General features: G+C 36.7%; 1 long non-coding RNA gene across 2 annotated transcripts; it reads left to right on the top strand.

The window, feature by feature from the left end:
• Positions 1–6,228: 6,228 nt before the first annotated feature.
• LOC145719961 (uncharacterized) lies at positions 6,229–14,769 on the top strand. Of its 2 annotated transcripts, none has more exons than XR_014142707.1 (3): positions 6,229–6,354; positions 9,303–9,443; positions 11,247–14,769. It is a non-coding gene; the product is annotated as an uncharacterized LOC145719961 (long non-coding RNA). The 2 variants fall into 2 exon arrangements; XR_014142708.1 differs by having other exon boundaries at positions 9,303–10,520.
• The last annotated feature ends 49 nt before the right edge of the window (positions 14,770–14,818 follow it).

Below are 14,818 nucleotides of genomic sequence, written 5' to 3'. Positions count from 1 at the left end.
GGTGATAGACATTGGGGAGGGTATGTGCTATGTTGAGCACTGTGAATTGTGTAAGACTGATGAATTACAGACCTGTACCTCTGAAACAAATAATACATTATATGTTAAAAAAAAAAAAAAAGAAGATAGTAGGAAGGGAAAAACAAGGGGGGGAAAATTGGAGGGGGAGATGAACCATGAGAGACTGTGGACTCTGAAAAACAAACTGAAGGTTCTAGAGGGGAGGGGTGTGGGGGGATGGGTTAGCCCAGGGATGGGTATTAAAGAGGGCATGTATTGAATGGAGCACTGGGTGTTATATGCAAACAATGAATCATGGAACACTACATCAAAATAAATAAATAAATAAATAAAATTTAAAAAATAATAAAATAAAAAAAGGCTCTCTCCCTTTCCCCCTCTGCCTCTCCCACTGCTCTCTATCTCTCTCAAATGAAATAAATAAATAAATCTTAAAAAAAAAAAAGAACTCAGCACTTATGGTCTAAGTGTAGATTATTTTCAATGCATTAGGAGTAAGGGAATTTCATTCTCTTTTATCTGTAGCAGGTACTATAAGAAAGGAAAAATGAAACTTTATTTTCATTTCTCTGAAGAAAACTTCTAGATAACATTCTCATTGTATTTGCAGAAGGTGTTATTATAAAGTAATGTATCTAAATTTCAAGAGGGCTTTTTAAAATCATTTATCTTCATAGCACATATGTCAGAATATTAGTTAGCAATTTTTTTGTAATACCTAATTCTATACTACAGTAGTGACAGATACACACCAAGTGGTTAATACAAGGTTACTTTAGTTTATTCATCACATGCTTTTCTCCCCTAATACAGAACTCAATATATTAAGGTATGAAATCTTTCTAATCATTTGAAAACATCAAAATGCATCTACTGATTGATAATGAAATTCCAAAAATAAAATTTAAAAAATTTACATGTAATTTAGACAAACACTGGGTATAAGAATTCAAGGTAGATATAAGTCATTTGCAAAGTCTTTTTCTAAACTTTTCTTTAGTTAACATGACAGAGAGAATGACAGACAGATTGCCATGTTATCCAAACTATTTGGCAGGATGGTACCTGAAGCCATAAGCTAAATGTTTACATACTAGGGTATAGAGTATAAAATTTGCATGAACTTTTAAAATAGGACATGCGACTACAAAGAAATTCCTACAAAGACGTGGTTTTGCTTAATCTTAGATCATTCTTTTTTCTCCTCCTCCTCACATTCTTTAATGTACTTAAGCAGTGAAGTTTGAGAAAAATTGCTATGCAGATTTGATTCAGGATCATAGATTTGGCCTTTTGCTTAGAAATGGCCACAATTTATTTATTCAACCATAATTTCTTGACAACCCACTATGCATAATGTTGTATGAAGCAAATTTTCTCTTCTTTCCCCTATAGCAGTCCTATACTGTACAAGGCAGCTTCTATTCAACCTCAGTAATCCAAACTACGCCTTAAATACCTACAAACTTTTAAGCATAACTGCACTCACAGTCATCAACATAGAGGGGAGCTATGACATCCTGGACTGACCTTGAGCTCAGAGGTGAGGCACCATGAATGCTGAAGGCCAGTTCCTCAGATAAACAGCAAGCTTCCCCTAATTAGGCATTTTTCCAGATACTCCTCAGGCAAACAAAGGAGATCTGATGTGGATAAGGTGAGAAATAGTTTAAAAGCCAACTAGGATTAATCAATGTAGTCTTAGTTGCCCCCCCGCCCACCTCTCTTTAGGTCTGAAAGTTACATATTTTGCTGCCATTTCTGTATTCAGCTTTCTTGCTCAGCAGGCTTCATAGAACCCAAGGGGTTTACATTACCCAGATGAGTGTGGATGAAATCTAAGTTCCATCCACTATTGTGGGTGGGCTTGGGCAAGGGAGTGAAAATGTTTGCTAAATTTAGATGGCTCATGTAATGCTCACTAACTACAACAACCTGTTTTCAGAACACTAAATTTGGAAAGACAAGCAGTTTCCCTCCTAACCAGCTTCATTCACCACTGAATTGAACAGAATTGAAAACACTTGAGAGCTGTCACTTATTTGAAGTCTTTTCAACTGCAAGATTTCCACTGGACTAGGAGGAGCAAAAATTAGTGTGAACAGCTGTCAAGAGGAAGTCATTACCAATCTCTGTTTTAAAAATAGCCAACAAGTTTGTATTACAGCAAACAATAGATTTTTATTTGGCAAAACTCCCCACAAATAAATGACGCCCAGAGGTGTGTGTTGCCATTTTATTTTGACAAAAATTGACTGATTTCAAGTGGATGTGAGACTGCCATATTTATGGTTTTGGTTTAATGAAATGCCTAAATTAGGGAATCAATTATTTTCATTGGTATTATTATTACTTGCCTGGAGGAAGAATCAGCTGACTATAGCTTTCTACCTGAGAATATCTGCCTGGGGGGATCCTTTTGGGGGCTTTTACATGTAGACCTCCTGAAGAAGTAATTCCCTAACCTATTTTTTTAGTTCATTTCATCAGGATTTTTTAAAAATCCTTTTCATTTTTCCAAATTTAGAGACGAGAACTCACTGGTCCTCTCTCATGTTTTGTCTGATTTATGTTTTTCCTTTTGTTGATCCTACTGGTTTTTTTTTATCTCTGCTCTTCTATTAATTGTTTTGGTGATTGCTATCGCATTTATTTAATGTCCTTTTGTAATCTTTGTCTTTGCAATGAGAATTGTAAACTGCAGCACCAGTGAAATCCCTACAAGACAACCTGTGCTACATTTGGGGATAAAGAGCTGAATGAATTCCTAGTGCTCTTCAAACCTGCACTTGTTCCTTCCTGAACCCCGGAGGGAAGCTCTTACTTGGCTTTGATGAAGACTTCAATCCTCATCTTGGCTGGCTAAAAGAGACTAAAAACAATAAAACAAAAAACAAATAAGAAGACTTTGTTCCCTTGTAATTCATAAAGTTTACAGAGGCCAAATCACTCATATGAAGATAACTCCAAGAATAGTGCAGAGATGTTACTGCTGTAACATCTTTTATCGTATTTTCAGTATGATTCAAGGTCTCTATGGAAAAGAAATTATAATTTTAAGCTATGAAGTAAAGCTTCATATTACTGTATATATTGATTCATTTGTTTCCTTATCAGTGAATTTGAAATAGGTATGTTTAACTCGCACGTAAGGCAAGCATCCAATTGCTTTGCATGTAACCTTCCAAAGCCTATGCAGGCCTGCTTTGGTAGTTTCCAGAACTTCTATAAAATATGCAAGATTCCAGGTCAATAAAGTTGTGAACAGAGTTGTTCTCCTTCCTCTGGTCCCTATTTTAGAGAATATCACCATTGTCTAATAGCTAACTAAGCCAGAACGTGGAATAATAACATTCTTTCTGCCTCTTCCCTTTCCCTCACCAAAAGCAACAAGTCAATTCAATCCATGGATCCTCCCTCCCAAATGTCTCTCCAATGCATTTCCTTCTCTCAAGTCTAGATTACTGAAGCAGCTTCCTAACTGATCTCCTTGGCTTTCTGTTATTCCTTTTATGCTCTTCAGCCAGAAAGATACTCATCAAATATAAATATTTTTATGCATCTCCCTCCCCCAATTCATAGTGTCCAGTGCTCCTGATTTCAGGACAAAGTCTAAATCCTTCAATGTCATTCAAGACCTTTCTAAATCAATACCTTAATTACTACTTCTCCATTGTCATCTCTCACTACTACCGGCACCTTGAATCTGATGACAATTACCTGGAGTTCCTCAAGTATATCTCATAAATAAGGTTTATATTGATTACATACATTGAAATAATATTTTAGGTATTTAGGTTTAAATAAAATATTAAAATTAAGTTCTCCTTGTTTCTTTTTCTTTATTTAACATGGTTAGTAGAAAATTTAAAATTTTCTACGATATGCATTTTATTTCTACTGAGCCAGTATTGCTCAATATGAATTTTAGGTAATGTGCAGACAGGGGATTAAATAAAAATAAATCATATACTAAGAAAAGTTATTCTCTTTATTTCCCTTTAACTCTTCTGATTAGATCAAAGAGAAATACTAGTTTAGTACTAGTTTTTCTCTAATACTACATAATTTCCCCTTTTAACATAGAAAAAGAAACTTCAATAATGAGACTTAGAAGGCCATAAAATCTAGGTGGAATTTAACATGATTTTTGTGTTTGCTTTGTAAATTGCCCTCTATTTAGGTTAGATGGTACTAGTTTTCAATTTATTGTGATGAAATAAGCTTTCATTTATAAATGTAGTCATTTAAAACATGAACATATTTAAATCAAAATATTAAACAAATACTGTATAGACAGCACAGGACTGAAAAAAATCATGGCCAAAGTTTGGAAAATAGCCATACACAATGTAGGGTCTATTCATGGCCAACCCAGTACACTCAATCTTCTACATTTGATCTGTAAAACCTCTACATATAATATTTAAGATATGACTGCTCAGAGTTTAACTCCAACTTTGATAAGGCCATTGCAACATAAATGCTTTAGCTTCCTTTCTTGTTGCAAACAACTGAATTCAGACACAGTTGACCAACAACAAGTATGACAGTCGAGGTCCCTAAAAGGTCATCCTAGATCACAAATTGAGATGACCACTCCCTTTAAGCGAGGGCAAGATGCTAGCAGTTTCTGGAATTTGAATCTAGAAGGAACTTTGGGGGCATTCTGGGTGGGAAAGCTGAGGAGAATAAATGTGGAAACAGTTGGGATGAGGAGAAATGAAGAGTATATGAGCAAATTCCTGAGTTATATCTTAGAGGCCAAGTAGCATAATAAACTCTGGAATAAGACTGTCTGGGCTTGAGTTCTGGTTTGGGCATTTGTTAGCTCTGTGATCCAGGATAAATTGCATAACCGTTCCATAGTTTAGTTTCCTTGTCTGTAAACTCCTTAATAATAGTCACTACCTCAAAAAAAAAAAAAAAGTCACTACCTCAGAGGCTTTCTATGAGGCCCATACTAAGTACTAGACCAATATCAGCTATCACTGTCATCATCTACACTGGCACATAATGATGTTCAGAGGAGTATGGAGATATGTGTGTGATTTTAATCTAGAATAGGGGTTAATAAATTGGGACCTGGAGCTCAAGAACATGCAGAAGATAATATATGACAAAATTAATCAGAATTAGGTTAAAGATAGCCAAATTATCCTACAGGCAGGCTTTCCAAGGAATCCTTTCCATAAAGTTCCAATCATTGTGGATTATTTCATAGACACTCTGATGACACTGGACCATCCTATAGAAATGTTTCTTTTTAAGGTCTCTAGGAACATAGCTAATAAATGGGTAAATATTGGGCACCTGGGTGGCTCAGTTGGTTAAGCGACTGCCTTCGGCTCGGGTCATGATCCTGGAGTCCCGGGATCGAGTCCCACATCGGGTTCCCTGCTTAGTGGGGAGTCTGCTTCTCCCTCTGACACTCCCCCCTCCTGTGCTCTCTCTCTCTCTCTCAAATAAATTAAAATAAATAAATAAATAAATAAATGGGTAAATATTATCTCATTTATTGTGATAATGGCACTTCTATCTGGTTAATAGCTGTTCTTATAACATATCATTAAGACATTTTTCCTATAGTTTTTTTTTTTCCCCCCATACAGCAGCTGGGGCCTTGGGAATCTAAGAGGAAGAGAAAATGCCTGTAAAAAGTTTTTTTTTTTTTTCCTTTTTGCAATCACACTGATTTCTGTACCCTGAGGTTTCTACTCCCACACATTCCAATGTTGGGTAAATTACTGTAGCAGTAACTTAGACCAGTATTTTGAACTCAAGCATTAATTTGTGCCTTGTTTTGTTCTTCATGTACCTCTTCAAAAACCTTAAGAAACCTATAAGCAGTAAGTTTTAACTTTTTTGAGGGATTGAAAATGCCATTTGAAAATCTATTGAAAGCCATGGGGTGTGTCTCCAGAACGACAAATGTTCTTACATAAACAGAAAATGTTTATACACAATTTCATCAGGTTCAAGGGCTCCCTGAAGCTTACTAACCCCAGGTTAAACATTTCTGTTGTGAGACAAATCAACCATAGGCCAACCTGGAACTACAAAGGTAATGCAGAAAATGTAGCTGAGCAAGGTCCCTGATCCCTGACAACAAATAACTGTCTAGGTAAAAGGCAGGACAGAAATATATTTAATTTTTAATTATTGTTGGGAAGTGGAATGACTGTCTTCTTTTATGTCTTTACAGTATAGCATCATTATTAAAAATGCTGTGGATCTTAAACTGAGAAAAAGATTACCAACAGAGCTTAAGATTTATAAGACCAATTACAGAGAAGCTGATTAGATCTTCCTGAAGTCCATGAATGACACCAGGTGAGAATGACTGAAAAGTTTCTGAACATCTGGTTCAAATCATTCATTGAACCAACCACTTATTGTATACCTAGACCATGCCAAGCAAAGTTCATGGAGCCTGAGTTAATTTTCTAAGGTCACAAGTTAGCTAGTGGCACAGCCCACCACTCTGTTTTAACTCCTAGGTTGGGACTTTGTCACTATATGCTATGGCCTCCACAAAAGCATGTCATGGTGAGATAAAATTCATAGTCCACCAGATACTACTTTTGTGTAGAGCTATGTACTAACAAAAGAAGAGCATAGCTCATGTGGCATTTTTAAAGAGATAAGGAATTAAAATTGAAAGCAAGATTTCAAGACATGCAGTGCTTGCCATAAAACAATTTAACCTAATCTAACTTAATCTGATGTGGTTTTTCCACTGGCCTTGACTATAATTTACTTTTCCTCAATTTTGTTCAAGTACTTTTGCCCAATCTGGTGTTCCACAGAACACTCTTCCCTCAAGATACTTAGTGCACAAAAGATTATGTGGCTAAATAAGTTTGGGAAATTGTTCCATATTTTAGTTTCTGTTTGGTGTTTTAAAAAGCTTACAAGATCATTAAAGGTTCTAGGAAGTCCTGCAGTAAAACATAACAGCAAAAATCTTAGTTGCCTTTAAGTCTGTATTTCTCAAAGTCTCTATACCTCAGAGCACTTCCCTAATGTAACACTTATTAAAATCCCACACAACTGATGTTCCACAGCACATGCGACAGGAAATTCTGCTGTAACTTTACAAGTCTTCAGTCTCCCATTTTCCAATGATTGTTGGAAATGCAGAGCAACTATTTTATGAAAGGCTGTTGCTTTGGCATACCCTCTTTTCAATTCAGCTATGAACACAATGCTAGCTAAAACCACCCTCCATTTCTGTCTTTCAAGCATTTCTCTCTACATAACACTGGCTTGATGTGCTGTATTATAAGGAAATAATCATATATGGGAACAATTATTTAATTTATTTGAGAATAAAAAATTGAAAACAACATAATCTCTAGTAATAGGGGGATGGATAAGTAAATTATCCATACAATAAAATGTTATCAAAAATCACATTTTTCAAAGACCATTTAATGATGTGGAAAAGTCCGTGATATGTTTTTAGTGACATACATAAGGTACATCATGTTGAGAGCATCATTCCAACTTTGTAATATAGTACACACACACACACATATATATATACATATTTTCACACACACACACATAAAAAACTTAAAGGGCATACCTTAATAGGTTCAGTTATTTATCTCTGAAAAGACTAAAATTTTTTCTTTATGTTTTTAAGTATTTAAAATAAATCTTACAACAAATATGGTTTTCTTTTAAAACAAAACAAAACAAAAATACTATTGAATATGTGGGTTTTACATCTTCAGCTCAAACTGGAAAAAGACACCAGTTCAAATATGGGCTGATTTAGTCCTCATACATATTTCATCCAAACAGAGGTTACCAAGTAGTTTTGTTTCTTTTACCTCCAAATTATTGTTCTTAGTTCCTCTAATTCCAGGCTCCATGAAGATAATAGTACTCTTTCCCTGGAATTATGATCCTTTTTCTCAACTAAGATGTTTTTTAAACTAGGATGTTTTTTAAAACTGATTTTGGAAAGACTATTTATACTTCAAAAAAGTAACTTTGTGTTACTTTCTTATAGGAGATATTTTTTATAGGCAATATGGAATAATATATATGCAAATTTGTACAGTGGGTTCTCCACATAGAAGTACCCTTGAAATAAAAGGATGAAATGGGTCTCAAATTCTAATACTCATGACTTCTGAATTGCTGATCATTTGTAAAGACGCTTTTCTCTTGGCTATAGGTGTGATAGTTTCTATGGTAGAGGAAGTTGGTCAGATGTATTTGAAGGAATATGAGGCAGTTTGCAAGACAATAAGACAATTAAAAGAAGGAGGAATTTTATTGCCTGCCAGAACAAAACTTAGTAGCTTTTAAAGGAAGATGGAATAATCACATTCACTGTAGTGTGATTTAACTTAAACGTATATATACATATATATACATATACGTGTATATGTCTAATGTAATCTTATCTTAAATTCTTGCATAAAATTTTTAAAATTACTGAATATATGAAGAAATAGATAAATATGACCAATAATTATGAAATAAAGCAGCCAAAAGAAACAAATCCCAGATGACTCAGATGTTAGAATTAGCAGCACTGATTTTAAATTAGCTATTATAAATATATTTAAGAATTTAAAAAGAAAGATGTATATAGGAAATGTACAATGGGAAATCTTCTCAGAAAAATGGAAACTATAAAAGAGAACCAAATGGAATTCTAGAACTAACAAACATACTGTCTGAAATTTAAAAATTGATTGGATTGTATTAACAGCTGCCTGGACACTGGAAAAAAGAAAAAACTAGTGAACTTGAAGATAGGAAAATAGAAGTTATCTACTCTGAAGAACAGAGAGAAAAAAGATTAAAAAAAAAAGAAAGAATATATTCTTAGTGACCCGTGGGAACTTATAAACTGGTGTAAATAAAGTGTAATTGGAGCCACAGAAGTAGAGAGATTGAATAGGGCAGAAAAATATATCTGGAAAATTAATGACCTAAAATCCCCCAAATTTGGAAGACCAACAACAATCCATAAACACATCATTGTCATTTGCTGGAAATTAAAAATAAAATGAAAATGAGAGCTTTTCATAAATCTCAGTTTTCCAAACTTAACTATCTCTATTCTCAACACATTTTTCTACTTTTAAAACTACTTCAGGGAGCCTATATGAGTGATGTTTCATAAGCATGATAATTTAAATAATCAGAAAAGTAAAGAACTTGAACTCAAATCAAAACTTGCCAAACTTCAAATCCAGCACCTTTTTACAACTGTATTTTAGAAAGTAAGATGACAATATCCTTTTTCCTTTTAGGACTTAACATGACAGAAATAACTTAGAGAAAAAAAATCTAAGTGTGGATTGGTTGTTTTTTCTATGAGGGTTTTCACCCTGTTGGTTACTATTGGTCTAAATAACCACCTCCACCCACTTCAGACCATAAGCTCCACACAGGTAAGAGATTATTTTTTTGTTCCTTATTCAGGGATATATTTATAGAATGTAGAAGAGTGACTGATACATCATAGGTACTCATTGCATAAGTAAAAGAATGAGATCAAAATGAAGGCAAATGTTTTTGTGATTTTGGTTTATATCATATTTGGCACTTGTTTTGTTAATAAGCCAGATGTAATGTTTTCAGATATTTCCTTGAGATGTTCTAGTGAACATCTTAATGCAGACTATACCAGATAATAGACCTACTGGCCCAAAGTCAGAATTGTAAATAGGTCAATGATTATTGTTGCTTTCACTGCTCACCTACATACTACTTTACCTGGAGAAAAAAAAAAATAAAGAAAAAGGACAATCAAGTCCCCCAAATTCACTGATGCCTCTAATTTAGTCTTCTTGCTGGGGCAGTTTTTCCACAATTTATGCTTCATTTTATGTAGTGTCCTGAAAAATCTATAAAGTGACTTATTGTATCCCAGTTCCTTAATGTTCCTATTGGTGCACTAACAGTCATGTGCATTGTTTCAAAAGTCAGTGCATTATATTATCAATCAGAGTGTAAGAAAGAAAGCAGAAACCACCTTAAGACTTTTCAACAGAGTGAATTTAATTCAGGGAATTTATCACATAGGTGATGGAATTTCTGAGAACGAACAGAGGGGATGATAAGGTAACAGAGTTAAACAGAGTTAAACAACATGAAACCACTACCATCTATAGGCTAGAAAGATGAAACATGTGGCAGTACTACTGCCCAAGGAGTTATTAGATGCAAACCAAGACAAACTTGTCAAGCAATGAAACCAAGGAGCTGGAGCCATAAAGGAGAAGCAACACTGAGAAGCTGCCTTAGATGGGGAGGAAGGAGGAGAAATGCTCTGGCTTCTCTCTCCCACCCCACTCAATCTCTGGCCAGTGTCTTTCTTTGTCAAAACTCAGCCAGAAGACAGCTGATCTGGGATCCTGGGAAACACGGACTGAAGGGCTCCATCTCTCCCTCTACGAGAGAGCTGAGCTCAAGAAAGACAAGGAATGGAGCCAACATGCCCAAGCTCCCAGCCACAGCACTTACAGGTGTATCAATTGTTTCCAAAATTTAAAGCATTTTTTTCCCCAAAGGTTCTATGTAGTTTTAACAGTTTGATGCCATGTCGCAATGGTTCTGCAATTCTAATCCATCAGTTACTTTTGGGGGGGAACCTTTACAGGACCATCTGGTAGAGACCATTGGAAACTAGAAAAATCTTTTAAAAATAGAAATTACCTAATGCAGTCCTTGCTCATCTCATCATGGATTTTTAGGCATTTGATTGAAATATGCCAATAAAATGACTTTTGAAATGTTCCCTTTTCCAAGTTTCTGAGCCAGAAACAGAAGGCTTATCTTCCTGTTAGCATAGGCTACTGTTGTAGTAGGTTCTTAATCTGAAAAACATAATGAAAAGAAAATACATCATGTTATGAAAGCTGTTTGAAACTTGCATTGCTCTAGAACTAACTCTGAAAGATTCCTTAAGTTCAGAAAATCAAGGGGCACCTGGGTGGCTCAGTCATTAAGCATCTGCCTTCAGCTCAGGTCATGGTCCATGGTCCTGGGATCCAGCCCCGCGTTGTGCTCCCTGCTCAGCGGGAAGCCTGCTTCTCCCTCTCCCACTCCCCCTGCTTGTGTTCCCTCTCTCGCTGTGTCTCTCTCTGTCAAATAAATAAATAAATAAAATCCTAAAAAAAAAAAAAAGATTCAGAAAATCAAGAAACCCAAGAGGAACTTAAATGCTTGAATCCTTATCTCTGCTATTGCAGATCATGTCATTGGATACTCCAGAAAATGAATATGTCTTGAAGTGCCTGGAGTGTGTGATTAAATCCCTGAGTAGGGTGAGTATGACTTAATAATACTTGACAAGTGCTTGAAGAGTTTAAACAGCAAGTAAGAAAGAAAATGACTTCCTGTAGCATAAGGAGTTAGAACTTGAAGTACCAAAATGGAATTGGAAAATGGAAACATTTGAATGACTTTCTAGAAATATTTCCTAATGGAGCTATAAGTTAAGATGGTGGAATTGGTTTTCCAGAGGGGAGTGATTGCAGCAGAGGTTTTTGAAGTAAACAAAAGAAAAAGCATCAGAGAATATACCGCAGGGAATATACCTAAGGAGTCAGCTATTATTAACTCTTCTCTTTAGGTTCAGCATTAAAAATGGCAATGCTACATCTGCATTCAATGAAGTATATGTACACATATTATCTTATTCAATTCTCAGGTGGGAAACCAGGATTTAGGGAGGTTAAAAATGGCTTGTTCAAAGTGCACACCAAGTGTTAGACCTGGGTCTCCAACCTAGGCTCTCATTCAACGTCAGCACTCTTGCTACTACAGTACAGAGCCTTGGGATCAGGAAGAGTCACTCACAGCAAATCAACACCATGATTGATACTGGAAGAGTTCCATATTTTTGGAGTTGATGTGGATTTATCTACAACAAAAGGAAAATACCACCCCTTTCTAAACATCTAAGGAACTGTAACAGCCGATTTCTTGGTTTTAGAGAACAAAAGATACTCTGGGTACTTTAGGCAGAAGGAGGTTTATTACAGAGCATAAGATAGTTTGCAGAATGTATCAGAGGCTAGAGAACTGAGTGGTCCTGCTACTAAAATCTGTGGGATCTGGGGCAAAAGTACAAATTGATACCCACATAAAATGTCTAAGTACTTAAAAGTTAAACATCAGCTTCAGCTTGTTAAATAAAATATGTGTTATGTTCCCACATTGAGAAAGTTACCTCCTAAATGACCTGGGAGGTCACGATAGAGTTTAAAATTCTCAGACTGCAGGGGCGGAGCAAGATGGCGGAGGAGTAGGAGACCTAAATTTCGTCTGGTCCCAGGAATTCAGCTACAGAGGGATCAAACCATTCTGAACACCTACAAACTCAACAGGAGATCGAAGAAAAGAATAGCAGCAACTCTCTGAACAGAAAAGCAATCACTTTCTGGAAGGTAGGACGTCTGGAGAAGTGAATCCGAGGCGACATTCGGGAGGATAGACGGCGGGGGAGGGGGCCTCCGTTGGCCACTTCTGGCAAGTGATAGAGCCGCGGAGCACAAAATTGGAACTTTTAGAATTCGGCTCCATTGAGGGATGTCGCTCCAGTGGCTAAGTGGGGGATGGAACCCTCGCTGGGACAGTGTGGTCTCAGGACCCTCGGGGACACAGAAAGACTGGGGGTGCCTGAGTGCGGCAGAGCTCCCAGGTATCGGAATGGGGAAGCTGACTGCAGGGATGGGGTTGCCATAAACCATGATCCACGGCACAGTCAGGCCACTGCTCCTCCAGCAGGGACCCAACAAGCAGCAGATCCGGGGAGACTCACCTTCCTCCTCTGGGAGGAGAGGTACAGGAGCGTACTGCAGGGATCTGCTGGATTCAGAGACTCCAAACGGGTCCTGTGCCAGAGATACAAATGCTCAGTCACAGGCCAAGTGAGCACGGAGTGCGGCCGGAGACTGGGGAGATGGGAGGGACTGACTGCTTTTATCTGGGGGCACACTGAGGAGTGGGGCCCCGAGTTCTTGGCTCCCCCAAGGCAGAGACTGGGAGGCTGCCATTTTCACTCTCGTCCTCCAAAGCTGTACGGAAAGCGTGCAGGGAACAAAAAATTCCCGAGAGCAAACCCAAGCAGATTACTTAGCCCAGACCCTGCAAGGGTGGGGCAAGTCCGCCTCTGGCAAAGACATTTGAGAACCACGGCAACAGAACCCTCCCCCAGAAGATCTTCAAGAACAGCCAGCCAAGACCAAGTTTACTGATCAATGACAACAGCAGAGCGCCAGCACTAGGGGAATAAAGCACATAATTCATGGCTTTTTCCCCATGATTCTTTTGTCTTTCAAAGTTAATTTTTTAAATTTTCTTTTGCTTTTTAATTTTTTTGAATTTTTCTTTTTCCCTTTTTCAACCAACATCTTATCGATCCTTGTTTTTAAAAAATCTTTTTTATTTTTCATTTTTAGAGTCATATTCTATCCCTTCATAGTAGTTAACCTTATTTTCGGTGTATACATATATATATATATATAAGTTGTTCTCTCTTTGGAATACAGTTTCTTCTAACAGACCAAAATATACCCTAAATCTCTAGTGTATGGCTTTGTTTTAGTCTCCTGCCTGATCACATTCTCTCCTTTTTTTTTTAATCCTCTTCTTTCTTTTTTCAACTAACTTCTTATCAATTCCTTTTATAAAATCTTTTATAATTTTCATCTTTACAGTCAAATCCATCCCTTCATCATATTTACCCTTACTTTTGTACATATTTAAGTTTTCCTTTCTTTAAAATTTTGGGAGGCACTTTCTTCTAACAGACCCAAAATCTAGTGTGTGGCACTGATCTATGCACCAACCTGATCCTTTTGATCATATTCTGTTTTGTTTGTTTGTTTGTGTGTGTGTTTTTATCTTTATCTTTTTCTTTTTTCTTTCTTTCCCTTTCTTTTCCCCCAGTTTCAGGGCTTTTCTGATTTGTTTAGTGTATATTTATCTGGGGACGTTGTTACCCTGTTAGCATTTTGTTCTCTCATTCATCTATTCTCCTCTGGACAAAATGACAAGATGGAAAAAATCACCGCAACAAAAAGAACAAGAGGTAGTACTGACTGCCAGGGACCTAATCAATACGTACATTAGTAAGATGTCGGAACTAGAGTTCAGAATGACGATTTTAAAGATACAAGCTGGGCTTGAAAAAAAGCATGGAAGATGTTAGAGAAACACTTTCTGGAGAAATAAAAGAACTAAAATCTAACCAAGTCAAAATCAAAAAGGCTATTAATGAGGTGCAATAAAAAATGGAGGCTCTGGGGTGCCTGGGTGGCTCAGTCAGTTACGTGTCTGCCTTTGGCTTAGGTCATGATCCCAGAGTCCTGGGATTTAGTCCCACATTGGGCTCCCTGCTCAGCGGGGAGTCTGCTTCTCCCTCTGACCCTCTCCCCTCTCATGCTCTCTCTCTCTCATTCTCTCTCTCTCTCTCAAATGAATAAATAAAAATATTTTTAAAAAATGGAGGCTCTAACTGCTAGGATAAATGAGGCATAAGAGAGAATTAGTGATATAGAAGACCAAATGATGGAAAACAAAGAAGCTGAGAAAAAGAGAGGTAAACAACTACTGGATCGTGAGGGCAGAATTCGAAAGATAAGTGATACCATAAGATGAAACAATATTAGAATAATTGGGATCCCAGAAGAAGAAGAAATAGAGAGAGGGGCAGAAGGTATATTGGAGCAAATTATAGAAGAGAACTTCCCTAATTTGGGAAAGGAAACAGGCATCAAAATCCAGGAGGCACAGAGAAGCCCCCTCAAAATCAATA

Source organism: Leptonychotes weddellii, unplaced genomic scaffold, assembly GCF_054177405.1.
Source record: "Leptonychotes weddellii isolate Sample4059 unplaced genomic scaffold, ASM5417740v2 HiC_scaffold_878, whole genome shotgun sequence".
NCBI classification, from domain to species: Eukaryota; Metazoa; Chordata; class Mammalia; order Carnivora; family Phocidae; genus Leptonychotes; species Leptonychotes weddellii.
The sequence above is the reverse complement of the archived record's forward strand: the minus strand, read 5'-3'. Positions and strand labels throughout refer to the sequence as shown.